Here is a 14,662-nt window from a genome sequence, read left to right as displayed (position 1 = left end):
TAGCTCAACCGTCTGGGCACTCCTATTAACTTACCAGGTTTATTTATGTATGTAGGCTTTAGTAGGCTAGCCGCTACTTATAATATAATTTGAAAGTTCAGTAGGCCTATATCCTGGTTGGTTACCTGTATAGCCAGTGCGTTCATCTTACCAATTTACTAACGAAAAAGCACATTTTAGCAACCAACCATAAAGTCTTAAAATACCTTTCATATTGTATAACTGAAAAGAAAATGTCATTATATATGGATCACTGTGTAATGTATATGTATGTAGGGTATTTGGGGCTGTTTCTTCCATTATCAATAATGAATCAAACAAAAGCTGACTAACGAGGCAGCTGTGGAATCCCAGTGCAGCCAGCATAGAGGTTGACTGCTCATATACAATAGTAATATGAATTGAAAAGGGAAATATTCTAACCAAAGTGAAATGTCAGCTTGAATAAAACATCTAAAAGTTTGTGAACTGTTCTATGTTGATTGAACGAAAACAAAGGCAGGATTTATCAAAGGCTTCAAGGAGCCTAGAGCAATGCCACTAACTGCGAAATGTGCTTATTCTGGCAGTGCCCTGGGTATACGCAACGCAGTCTTCTCTCAGTACCTGACCCTCCGACTTCCCCTAATGCTTAATTTATACTTAATTGTGTGCTGCTGTCTGGTTCCGAAAATAGCAACTGTAGCTCACAGAGTTGTGATGCATTGTGAGCTTCTAGAGCAGCTGTTTCCGGCATGTGACACCGGCGTGCAACAAAATATGAATCAGGCTTCACTCCCAGCTTCGGCAGTACTCTGCACCATCCTAGCTTCACTCCCAGCTTCGGCAGTACTCTGCATCATCCCAGCTTCGGCAGTACTCTGCACCATCCTAGCTTCACTCCCAGCTTCGGCAGTACTCTGCACCATCCTAGCTTCACTCCCAGCTTCGGCAGTACTCTGCACCATCCTAGCTTCACTCCCAGCTTGGGCAGTACTCTGCACCATCCTAGCTTCACTCCCAGCTTCGGCAGTACTCTGCACCATCCTAGCTTCACTCCCAGCTTCGGCAGTACTCTGCACCATCCTAGCTTCACTCCCAGCTTCGGCAGTACTCTGCACCATCCTAGCTTCACTCCCAGCTTCGGCAGTACTCTGCACCATCCTAGCTTCACTCCCAGCTTGGGCAGTACTCTGCACCATCCTAGCTTCACTCCCAGCTTCGGCAGTACTCTGCACCATCCTAGCTTCACTCCCAGCTTCGGCAGTACTCTGCACCATCCTAGCTTCACTCCCAGCTTCGGCAGTACTCTGCACCATCCTAGCTTCACTCCCAGCTTCGGCAGTACTCTGCACCATCCTAGCTTTTGTTGCACGATGAACATAGCCACTATGCAAGCTCACAATGTGACGCATCGTAACACATTGTGAGTTTGTCAGCAATTTTTGGCACGTAACACTGACATGCAACAAAATACAAATCAGATTGGACTCAACATTAACAGTAACCCTGCACCAAACTCGACCCAGATGTAATACATATTCTTCTTGGAGGTATCTCATTAATCTTACAAACATACAATACAATGGATTAAAGCTGGGAGAGGATACAGCAACATTAGAGCATGATTGCACTGTAGTACAGTATGTATTACCTGTAGCAGGCTAATTGCTATAATCATTGTTGGAGACATGATGCAAATGAATAATTACAAATTCACAATCTCCAGTGGATTCTACATCTGCTGTACAGTCAAATGCATCTTTTTTTTCATTTATTTTTTTACAAATGAATTAGGATAAGTGCCTCCACAATGTATTTAGGGAAATTCAGCAGCAATAGCATGCTGTTATTCTGGTTGTTATGCACATGCACATGGGGTTAAAATGTACTGATGTGCTCCAAATTCATTCATGAGTTTGTTTTCTATGTCTTTTTCTGTGTAGCATTGATAAATTACTGGTATACGTTTCTTGATGAAATGCACAACATCCACCATTTCATTATCTTTTCCCGAACATGCTTGAGGATTCTATATGGATTCTATTTATGAAACAACAAAATGTCTCCATCACAGAAGCCATTTTTAATCATATCCAGCTGATCAGGCTCTGTGCCTGCTGAATTAATTATCTCCACCAATGGAATTGTGTCGGATTTGGGTTATGATTTTGCCCCATTCCGTCTTTCTGTAGGCAGGATTTATCTCCAAAACCAATGATCGGATTTGCATGAAACTTTGTGTAAATTATGGCCATGGCTCGTGGGGCAACTCTCAGCTAATTAATGTTTAACATTAGACTGGGATCAGTTTGCTTTGCATGTTTCTGATCTGCTCTGGGTCTAGAGCAGATACGGAAACTATCTCTCTCTCTCTCTCTCTCTCTCTCTCTCTCTCTCTCTCTCTCTCTCTCTCTCTCTCTCTCTGTGTGTGTGTGTGTGTGTGTGTGTGTGTGTGTGTGTGTGTGTGTGTGTGTGTGTGTGTGTGTGTGTGTGTGTGTGTGTGTGTGTGTGTGTGTGTGTGTGTGTGTGTGTGTGTGTGTCTCTCTAAACTGGATCACAAAGTTATGTAACTAGCGGTTGTGTCTTATTATAAGACTTCCAAACATATTCAAGGAAAACCAAAACTGTATAGAATTGTTGATCAAGACACAAGAACTGATTAACCTTTTTTACTGATTTGCCAAACCATCTTGGCTCATTCATAACTTCCAAATGGGTTCATGTAACACCAGGGCAATTTGTGGGCCTATCCGCACTTCCGCAGATATAAATGTAGAGCCTATACATTATTGGCCCAGTCAAACAGAGTGGGAGTGATATAGTGCTCATTTCTGGCCACTGAACAAATAATAAAGGCTGGAACTATCCAACATGTGCATATCTTGACATTTGCACAGCGTTGGCAGAGGTACAGTAGTGCCGGAACTACTTAACTAAAAGTAGCAATACCAGGTAATTCTCTGCTACAAGTAAAAGTCCGGTATTCATAATGTTTGAATAGCTATTTAATAAGAAATCTCCTAAACAAAGTAAGTACTGTACAATACTTGAGTAAATGTACTTAGTAACTTTGCATGCAAATACGTAAATTGGGCAACTGAAAACATAGGCTAATGACCCTATAGTCTCCTAATGAGTGAAATATCACCAGTATTCACAAATATTTGCCAAGGACATACCTCATTTAAACTATATTTTTTCATTACTTACTATGAGGGCGTATTGATTTTTGCATTATATTAGAATATTCTGCAATATGCTTCAAACATAGAAATGCACCGTTGGTAAGCACCATGCATTTCCTGAAATGTTGGCCTGTTCAATAAAGCTAATTAAAATGACATCTGCACAAAACCAAATGGGAAATACAATCATTCCCAGGGTTTTGTGGCATGCTATATGATGTTTCTTATTAGACTTTATGGTTGGTTGGCTACGTAGATCTGTTAATGTTGCGATGGTGATAATGTCTTTTCAACAAACGTGGCTCTGAAAATATAGAAGATGTACAATTGTATTCTGTAATGCATTCAGCTTGCAGGGGGAAGGGCTATGGAAATGTGATTCTAAATGCAAACATTACAAATTGCTCCACCTCTCGCTCCAGTTAGTAGAATGTAAAAACGAATTATGGATGGAACCGCAGACGCAGAAGTCAAACACCCACTCTCCAATTGATACTCACTTAATTGCATCAATACTGTCGTTATTATGTTTTTTTTTTGTTTTTTTTCCTCAATCTTTTGCAACACTCAAGCAGAGGACGTATCCACAATCTATATAAGGCTGACTTTATTTATTAATTGTTTCACAACACCATGAATTATAACCTACTATTTGCGAATTGTCCGGATGCATTGCGTTTCACTTTTACAGTATGCTCTGTTAATTATCAGTTTTTAGATGTGAACATCCACACAACACAGAGTAGTATATTTATATTTATACAGACATTTATCGATTCCACGAGGGAAATTCATTCGCGCTGGAAGTTACTCCCAAATCCCTCTGTAACCCTCTGTATTACTAAGGTATTTGAGGCTCTGCTGTGAGAGCCAATTGTTCTGAGCAATTGACCTTCTTTTGCATGAAAAATACTGTAGGTACACCATGTCAAATCCTGATTGTTTTATTTAATGCATGTTGTAGACTGTATATGAAAGGCTCAACGATACATCAATATTCAGTGACAGTTGAAGTATTATATAATATTATGTCTAGACTTATGTAATATAGAAGACAAAACACCCTGCAACTCTCTTTTCCGTTCCACATTTTGCAGCTTGGTGGTGTCATATTTTAACTACTTTAAAGCTGGCGTCCTATTTTGGGCATGTCATTATACTGTAGGCAGAAATGTTTTCCCACACATTTCTTAAACATGCAATAGTTTTTTTTTCCTTAAAAAAAAGAGGAAATATGAGATATTTTAATAAACTCACAACGTGTTGCGATGTCATGTGACATGCCGTGAGATTGTAACTCGGCGATTAGTAAAATACTGTATGTAGGGCAGTGGTTTTCAAAATGGACCCTTACAGGTCTGTAACACTCATTGTTTGTACACTCTCCTGTTTGTACACTCTCAGAGTTATGGAGATCCTTGAGTTAAAAAAAGAGCACTACTGCTGTAGGGCTTAGATGACGGAGAGGCTTATTTTCTTTGATGGTTTACTTTACAGCATCACCTTAACCCTTCTCAGGTGTAGTACTGAACACAAAATGAATAGAAGGGTTGTGTGTTAGGCTTAGCTTTGTTTTATCGGATGTCGACGCGCGTTTCTGGTGTTTTTTATTTTTGTCATGCTGTGGCCTACATACAGCATTGATTCCAGAGATTCAAAGCTTCCCCAAAGTGTGCCGCACAGGTCCCACTGGGAAATGTGACTCTGTTTACAAGATTGCTCCAGATATTTTATTGAATAACTGCGATCTCAATTAAGCTTGTAAAACAAACTGAGAATAGTTTTTTGTTTAATTGTTCCAGTGACAATAACACATTTTGAGGGCAGCACTTATTTTGTCATTGGTAACAGTACATAATTTAACTTTAATTGCTATGATCTTGGACAGCTCTAATAGCTTTGTATCTGGACAGGCATTTACCAAAGTTGGGAACATGTGAACCATGCCTGCTATGACTATACTGACTATAACTGACCAACATTCAATGCAAAACCTCAAATTAGCATTTGCAAGTTCACAAAGACTAAAGTGAGTCACAAATCCAGTAGCTGTCAATGGACCAGCAACAACTTGTGTCTGACTTTGATGTCATTGGAGAGCCTTTAGTTTATTCCCTTGTTTATAGCGTTGGAACAGAGTTACTTATCTTTGAATTGATGGTAGTAAATTCCATGGCTGGAACTTGGCCATCGCTTGTACCATTTAACAGTGCGGTAGTTTTCGGCCATGACGTGTATTGTTACAGTTTAGTACATGTCCATGATGTCCCTAATGCTTCTGTCAGTAGTGCTCTTTCAAAATCAACGTAGCTCTATCTCCATCTCTCTGGTATCTCAGAACAAACATAGGGCCAGACAAACCGGTCCTTTGATGTCTGTGCCTGCAAGGGACTTTTGCATTGTAATGAAAACTGTATTGAATTGTCTCAGCGCCAACTGTTCGGCATGACGGAACACAATGCTAATTCTTGCTGAGGCCCAGGCTGTATGCTTCCGCCAGTCTATGGGGTTGCTGGTTGCTTTTTTGTTTCCCCAGAGTTGCATGGGCACTCCCTCTTGCAGAAACAGCTTTTAGGCCCATCAATTATTAACCTGCTGCCGCCTTCAGGGACCTCCTGAGAAACTGTGATGATGAACGCAATCAGGGGAGAAAATCAGTAGACGGGAAATAAGATCACATATTTAATAAATATATAGTACTTTATTGCAATATTTAAGGTCCGTGATTGTCAGTTTAAATGACGATGGATTTGGTTAAAAGCTTAAGGGGCAGAATTTAAAAAAGCATGCTCCATAAGCCATAGAAACTTTACAGTGCCACAACCAACAGTCCTGTCGGCTCAGGGCTGACATCACAAGAAACACCCTGGCAGTTCAGTGAGGCTTTCGAAACGATTACAAAAGGCTCTGTTTACAGTGGGTAAATACCCGTGCGACGTTGAAATGTTTCCCCTATTCTCTCCCCCACCCCTGCAACAATGCAGAGTCCTTTATTATAAATAAGCATGAATGTTTTAAGACTGATAAGTAGTTAACATGAAGCCAAACGAGAACGTTGTTTTTGCTTAATGGAAACATTATTGAAAAAGGACTTAAGTAGGTGCTTTCAGTGAACTTTATGGATTATGTTGAAGAACTAAACAGCCTGTAAGGACAGAAGTGAGTGGGTAGAACTGCATTGTGGGTAGTAAGTAAGTAAGAATACTAGTACATACAGTACAGTACATACATACATACATACATACATACATACATACACACATACACATACACATACACATACATATACATATACATACATACATACATACATACATACATACATACATACATACATACATACATACATACATACATACACACATACACATACATATACATATACATATACATACATACATACATACATACATACATACATACATACATACATACATACATACATACATACATACATCATTTTATTTATTTATTTATTTCAGTCTCAAGTCATGTAATAAGATAGCACTTCTGAAAGGCAGGCAGGAGCAGAGCCACATTAGGATTCAGAGTGTCCTGACATGCCCTTTAATCCTGCCTAAAGGCCAAACGCTGACAGTTCACTGGGTGCCATGCAGGATTCAACTCAAACAAGCATTCTAAAACTTCAAAAAGTATCGTGCTAAATCGCAACAAAAGATATCTTATGACACAATAGGGCAGGTCAAGACCATGCTCTAATAATACTATTATTTACAAAGACATAACAATTCCCCAAGGAAAAACTTTCCTTTAGCCACATGCACTCTGCAGTCTGCACATGAGCCCTAGTGTCCTTATTTTGAGTTTACTTTTATTAGCACACAAAGAGAAAGAAGGAAGAAAAGCCATATTGTGCAGGAGAAGTTTAGTAGCTTAGAGGCTTATAGGGAATGTCCCCTTTTGTAGAATCAGACAAAAGTACACATATAATTGTATATTTAAATACCAGTAATACTGTACATTCAAGAGATATACATACAAACAAACAAAAAAACATGCACGCACGTGCGCGTGCACACACACACACACACACACACACACACACACACACACACACACACACACACACACACACACACACACACACACACACACATACATGCTGTATACAGTGTCATGTGGTGCTGGTGTGCGGACCATAGAGGCCAGCGGAGGAACGCGGAGGTGTATGGAGTGACGTCAGAGGCAGTGTGCAGTGGTCTATGCGTGTTCCGCCCTGTATATATAGAGGGATATATAGATACATATCCCTAAAGAATTAACCACAGAGACAGACCGAGAATGTTCAGCCAAAATGGTAGATCTACAAGTGCAACAATGTGTCACAACAACATCTTGTGTTTTTGGAGAAGAGATTTGGTGTAGAGGCAAAAAAGGTATTGTGCCTTGGAGACCCCGGTCAACTACTGTATGTGTAGGGCTTAAGTAGTTAACAGAGAGAGAGAGAGAGAGAGAGAGAGAGAGAGAGATGGAGATGGAGGCATTCAAACCCTCCTTTATTATACTGTAGCACTAGCACCATGGTTGCATGCAGTTGTTAGCATGGGTGTCCTCAGTTGATACGGGTGTTGTCAGTTTTAGCTACTGAGTTGATGAATGGCACCATATAACCCTAAAAGTCTCAGTTCCATGTTCAACCCACACAGTTACACAGAGCCTATGAAATCCCTCACTCCTGCAGTGTTCATATCCTGCTCTACCTGCTGAGCTATGCAGGGACACAAAAAGCTGAGAGAAGACAGAATACAGATAGGCCTACCATATGGTTGAGGACAATAACAACAAGGGGAAAGAGCAATAAAGAGGAGTGAAGGTGATAGCAGAGGAAATCTAGGTTGGTAAAGGTAATACAGCAACACTTCCACATCAAGAACCTAACTGTTGAGCTAAATAAAATAACCTGTTCCTTTTTGTTAACGGGAAGCTAGAACACATGCCAGGGGACTTGCAAGGATATTAGCATGCTCGGTTCTATTTGGCTTGCAGTGCTAGTGAAAGAATATGAATAACGTGCCAAACCCCTTTGATTTACTGTACAGTACAGACTCCAACCCTTATACAGAGTCATATCTGCCCACTTCATTCTAGATCAAATATGGAGACCATCGCTGTTTTTCACATGCTGCATATTGATGGAAAGTTCCCATTAAGCCAATGGCAGGAAGGTCAATTATTACCTCAATATTCAGCTATATTTCAGAGGCAGTTCAGTGTTTAATTATTGTGTTGAATTATTTTTATTTTCTAAAGGAGGGCAGCCTATATGAAATCTGCAGACCTGTGGATTATCAATCAACATTCTGGCAGATTAATTTAATTACTTAATAACAATCCTCAGGGATCACGTTAATTCTTTATTATTTTTCTTGGATATTGCCTCTTATGACAATGCTTTGAAAGTATTTATTGAAAAGCAGGACCATGCAGAACAGTAAAATACGTATTCTGCTTGCAGTTATTATTATTGTTTATTATGCAAATACGATCTTTACAGATTCCAAGTGCCCAAGGATAATAAAAGTCACTCAACTAATGATCATGTACTGTACACTGTCAATTCAAGTGATAAAAAGACCAAACTAAATTGCAACAATGTGCTTTTTGCCTAGCAATATTGCTGCATTTCACAACCATTTCATATAACATATTCCCAACTGTGTTTTTACTGAGGCTTCTGTCTCACACAGTAAATTAACTGCCATTAAGGGGAACGTCTTGGCATTCTGTCAAGAATCATTATGTTATAGTAGTGATTAACTCTGACCTTTTCCCTGAGAAGATAACTGGAGTCTTAATTTTCTTCTTTTATTTTGACCATGTCATGTAGATATTCTTACAGTATTATCCATAAACCTCTACAATCTGTACACTATAAAAAAAATCTACATGCTACAATCTAGATGCCTCAACAGTGATAAATGAATGTTTGAGTGAGACAAAACAAAATAAATCTATAACAATAAAAGGAAAACCTATATAGCAAGGTGCGCGCAAGGGAAATGTATACTTAATTAAACAGATTTTCAACTGAAAAAGCAACAGCTTTTGAATGGTATTTTCTATTATGTCATAGACATCCACTATTTCAGTGCAGTACAGGGCATGGTATAACTATAAACTTGTTTGGTGTATACATTACATTTCCGTACTCCATTGTAGGTCTGTCAGATTCTTTTTCATAGTTCAGGGGACAAGTAGAGGTGAGGACATGTCTAACCCAGCAGCCCACCTTAAACAGACTGTGTAGAACCTGAAGCCCCCACAAGGAGACACCTCTAGCCTGCCCTCTACTCCCCAAGACGACATGTGAAGATCTCACATCAAGCCCAGACCACTGCAGTGACGGGCATACAGTATTATAGCGTGCGTGCGTGCGTGCGTGGCGTGCATGCGTGCGTGCGTGCGTGCGTGCGTGCGTGCGTGCGTGCGTGCGTGCGTGCGTGCGTGCGTGCGTGCGTGCGTGCGTGCAGAATACATGGCTGAGCTGGTGCCCGGTGAAGATTTAGCATCTCTCAGCAGGCTGCCTTTGGGGAAGAATTACTGTAATATGGGGCACTGCGTGTAGGCATCCACATGGGTGCGCTCATTCATCCATGTAGACGCATGCATTTGTGTGCACACGCACGCATGCACACGTGTGTTTGTGTGTGTGTATGTGCGCATCTTTTTTTGTCATGCACATTTTCAGCAGGGATGCATTACGTACCAAGAGAGTACTGCTGACCTTGGCATACTCAAGATTACATCCCAGCAGTGCTTCCTGCCTCCTCCTTCCTCTGCCTCCTCTCCCCATGCAGTTCTCCCCCTCTTCCAAAATCCCGTCCTGGAACTGCTCTACTCCCCACATAGAGGAGGAGAGCCAAAATGATCCAGGCGCTCCAAGTGGAAAAAGCTGCAACGTCTCCCACCCTTCACCCCTCTAAAATGTCACACTAGGCTTGGATTAACACGGACAGCTCTTACCTGTTCTTGGACTGGAGGCAGCAGCCCTCGATGCAGGTCGTTAAAAAGGGACAGAAACTCAACGTGGCTGGTTGTGGTTGACCTCTGTCATCGGTATTTCAGCTGGGTTTCACAGGATCAGGGATCACATATTATCACAAAACGTGTCTGTCATTGTGTCAAAGAGGCATCATGATTTCAGAGAACAGCTGACGTTTGCTTTTCCTCTATTCGTTATTTTCCCCTTGACTTGAATCCAATGTTCATGAGAATAAAAAAAAATGTTATAAAGAGAGGTAGAATGTCAATTGTGGTAGATGAACGTAAAGATCAATAGCCATAGTGTCAGTAATTTGAAAACAATTTACCATAAGGAGTTCAATATTTCAGTCCTTGCATAGAATGTTTTAATGCAGCAGATGACTGGGCAGTGCTTTGGCTGTTGTTACAATGTGGAATATTGCCAGTAGAAAACCTGCTTCAAGTTGACAATAATATCCATGTATATCCATATACATTATACCTCTGCCAGTAAACCTACAGGGATTCGATCTCAACTGAGATGTCAACATCCATCCAACCATCAATCCATCACTATGTAGGTAGACTGTCACGTGGCAGTTCATTTATAAAGTTCCAGTTCCAGAACAAACTTCTGTTAAGTCTCCCTTAAAACGGTTTGATCTCAGCAAGATTAACCTCAGCTGAACCGTGTTGAGAGTTAAATGAAGTGAAATTAACTGTTTTAAAAAATGATGAATTGTAAAGTTCCAAGTTGGAACAGATTAAATGCATACCAAATTTTGCTAGACATTACTAAACCATTCAGAATTAGTCTGTGAAGCTTACAATTTCCTTTAGATTTCTTCTGCTGGCACAAAACTCTACTAACAGCCTAATAGTGAAATGCTGTTACAACAGTATGTAGTTGCTTAAAAGGTACAGGAATGCTATGCACACCAAATTCCTTGTAGTGGTCCTGGCCCAGTGCATAAAGATCCAAAAGAAGATGGCAGTTTACTGCCGAAATGTTGGTTTCCATTTGTCCAGAATAAAAAAAGCACTTTGGCTACCAGTGTGTGCAGCCACCTTATTGTCTCTTGAAGACTATCTTAAAGGGTAACCATACCTAAATCTGTGTGAAACCTGACCTTCATCTCTGAAAATCAGGATGCTGAACTGGCCAACATACAATGAAACTGCACCGCCGACTGCTCGGTAGGGCGGTTCTTGTATTCTTGTATTTGATTACTGAGTATAAGGGGTTAGAAATACGTTTACTTACTTAAGCCTGACACCCCTACTGGGGTATAGGCCGTCGACAAGGGTCCTCCAGAGTTTCCTCTATGCTGACACAGAAATAGTTTTTCAGATCTCATGGAATTAAGTGGAATATTTTGATGTAATACTGTGTGTTCTTGTGCCAACTGTTCCCTCTTTTTTTGTTGTTTCAGAGTGAATCTGTGTTGGCCGCTATCCTACCTATCATCACACCAACTACATCTCTTGACCATGTTGTGATTATGGTAAGCTGGTCCTTTATATTTCAACTAGCATGGCATTAGCTTCTGAGGGGGGAGAAGTGTTAAAATAGTGCAATTTTTTACATTTCCTTTAACAATTCCAAATGGTATCATAAATAGTCCTCAGTGATTACAAGGAACTGTGGTGTTGGGCACTGTGATGTTATCACTAGGGATGGGGAGCCGAAACCAGTTCTATTACAGACTCAGTTCCAAATGTATTGACACCAGAATATCAATAAAGGTTTGGGCTTATTGATATTCTTATCGTCGGGTATAGCGGATCTGTGAAAGTACACTCAGTATAGGCTAGTACGGCACCATTGATTCCAAAAACAGCAGATCTACAAGCTTTATAGACTTCCAGATTTATGCTTCTAACAAACGTATTGATAGTGGTATTGATTAGGACCCGGCCTGTTAAGCAGTATCGATAAGGGTATCAATATAAATACAATTATCCCCATCCCGAGTTATCACCATGTACCTTAGCAAAACAAAGAATATCCATGCGTTATGTGGCAGTAGAAATTATTCTCCGAAAAGCTAGCAAAAATAAAGGAGAAAAATAATTGTTAATAAATAGTAACCATTGGTAACTCTCTTCAAACTAACATAACCAGCCTGATCTATCTATACACTTCTTATTTACACCTCATTTATCTCTCTTCACTTTTACTGTACCTCACTGTCAAAAAAAAAGAGATTTGAACACACTGAAACACTGACATTTGAGGAAGCGTCTTGCATTTTCCAATTGCATCCATTTCTCATCTTGAAGATGGTAGTTCTCTAGGCCTGCACTCACCCACAGGTGCATGGGAAGTGGGTGAATCAGTGGGTGGCTTTTCAAAATAGGCCCACACGCTGTTCTTTTCGCCTTCAAATACAGTATGTATGTGAGCAATGGGAGCATATTCAGAAATAACACTGCTGCCTTTGACACATCCTGGGCAAGTCAGCATTAAGAAATGACGTGATAAAATACGAAGGTGTTACTTGGCATGGAGTTTTTGTGTTTTCTGCTTCCCCTACTGTGCATGAATCTATAATGGCAGCTTAGCTCATTTGCATACAAATCGGATGCCTACACTTGGTTTGGCACATGTGAATGGGTGCTAATATGCAACAAAGAAGTCAGAGTTATACCTGCCTGAGTGTGAAGATCTGTTATTTTTGGTGTGCGCAACCAGATATAAATCAGGCATAATGTCACCAACTATACTTATAATAGTTTAGGGTGTTTTATTATAGTTTAGTTTTAGTTAGTTTTGACTTATTCTTTTCTAATTCAATTAGTTTTAGTTATTTTTTAGAGCAGGTAAATTGTTGTCATAACACTTAGTTTTAGTTTAGTTTTTATTATTTTTCGTTTTCTCTTTCCCTTTCGTTTTTCAATCATGCACCTGAAGAATAAGTTAGGTGCAGGATTGAAAAGGGCCAGAGTAAGTATTGTGTAATAAAAACTCTAGGGCATTTTGTCTATCATTTCAGTTAGTTTTGTAAACACACAATACAACTATAATAACCTTGGACCAACTAAAGGCTTTTGTGAATGCATAGCTTGAATAATCGCCCTATCTCAAAGCATGTTGAAACATTTTAACTCGTTCTCTGCCTACGTTTAACTTCATTACTGCCGCTAGGTGGCAGCATAAGCACACGTAACGTATGCCACACGTCCGCTCTCACTCTACGCTCCTCGTTTCATTTCCGGGTTATTCAGGGAGGTGGGGGCTGTTGTTGTGAGCACAGTCATCGTTAGCAGGAACTCATACCCCTTAGGTCTCGTTACAAGCAGTAGCATTTGCGCAGCAATACAAACTCACAAATGATTTACGATCGCCGGGATGCGCGACGGATCACCATGGACAGCGCTCGAAGCTTTAGAGATACAGCGCTTTGAAAATCCTGTTATAATGGAGGGTCAATGGAGCTGGATTTAAAAATCCCATAGCTGGTGGGGACGGATGCTCTCCATAGTAACCGGAGCATAACATTACACTTCAATACTACATTGTATATGTCACATTATAGAACAGCAAATAAAACATCCATGATACACCTCAACGTACCTGTGATTGGCTAGAATGAGATGATGTATGATGATAAGAGCGTCCCTCACTTCACACGGGTATGATTTTTACGTGATCCCACTTTGACAATAATGTCAACTTGTATCACAGCTCATTACAAAGCTGCCATAGTGGTTGACACAACAACTCCGTTTGCTGTTCAATAGCAAGACTCTGGAAATGGAGGCACAAACACTTATGGCCCCGGGGCTAAACAGCGGGACACAGGAGGTTGGTCAGGGTGAACACAGCCTGGGGGAGTGACGACCCAAATTCATTAAAGCCTTTCCTCTAGTACAAATCCTCACCATTGTGCTAAACACGACAACAGAGGAGCAGAGGTTACACCAGCCCCTGTGCCCATTCAGGGGTACCAGATTGCACTGGTGGGGAGGATGAGTACAGGCATTGCACAGTGTGGTGCAACAGAAACCTCTCAGGCACAACCAATTATTACTAGAACCTCTGGTTATATATATATATATATATATATATATATATATATATATATATATATAGTTGTGATGTGCTTTGGCTTACAGGCTTACAGGTTTCAACACAGTCTCAATCAATTTCCAACTTTGGCTGTTTGTAAAAGCACTATTTTCCATAGTTTGTCAACTGATTCCATTTCAGGACAACAATCGCGTTCTCACATTACCATTGGCACCACCCCCTGCCCTTTTGGCAATGTGCCCTTTTGGGAAAAAAAGAAAGAAAAGAAAAAACGTTTTTGTACAGTGTACACTGTACAGTATGTGGACCATGGTGACATTGATCAATTCTTGATAAAAAGCTTCTAATATATTATTTAGGCCCCAAAATCTATAAATCTCACACTATTAAGGCATCCGGCCGGTTCCACGCGCTGCACAAGGTGCCCTTTTTTCCTGCCCCTCTAAATGTCTGTGCACGCCACTGCACATTACATATA

The 14,662-nt window shown here is 40.4% G+C and overlaps 1 protein-coding gene across 2 annotated transcripts in view; it reads left to right on the top strand.

Moving 5' to 3' along the window:
* lingo2 (leucine rich repeat and Ig domain containing 2) overlaps positions 1 to 14,662 on the top strand; it is a 540,448-nt gene that overhangs the window by 246,448 nt on the left and 279,338 nt on the right. For both annotated transcript variants that reach the window (XM_079499246.1, XM_079499245.1), the window contains exon 4: positions 11,585 to 11,656. The gene's annotated coding sequence lies outside the window, so the exon portion shown is untranslated. The remainder of the gene's footprint in view (positions 1 to 11,584; positions 11,657 to 14,662) is intronic.

This window comes from Electrona antarctica (genome assembly GCF_951216825.1).
Source record: "Electrona antarctica genome assembly, chromosome: 1".
Taxonomy (NCBI): Eukaryota; Metazoa; Chordata; class Actinopteri; order Myctophiformes; family Myctophidae; genus Electrona; species Electrona antarctica.
Note: the sequence above shows the minus strand (reverse complement) of the source record. Positions and strands in the feature narration are given on the sequence as shown.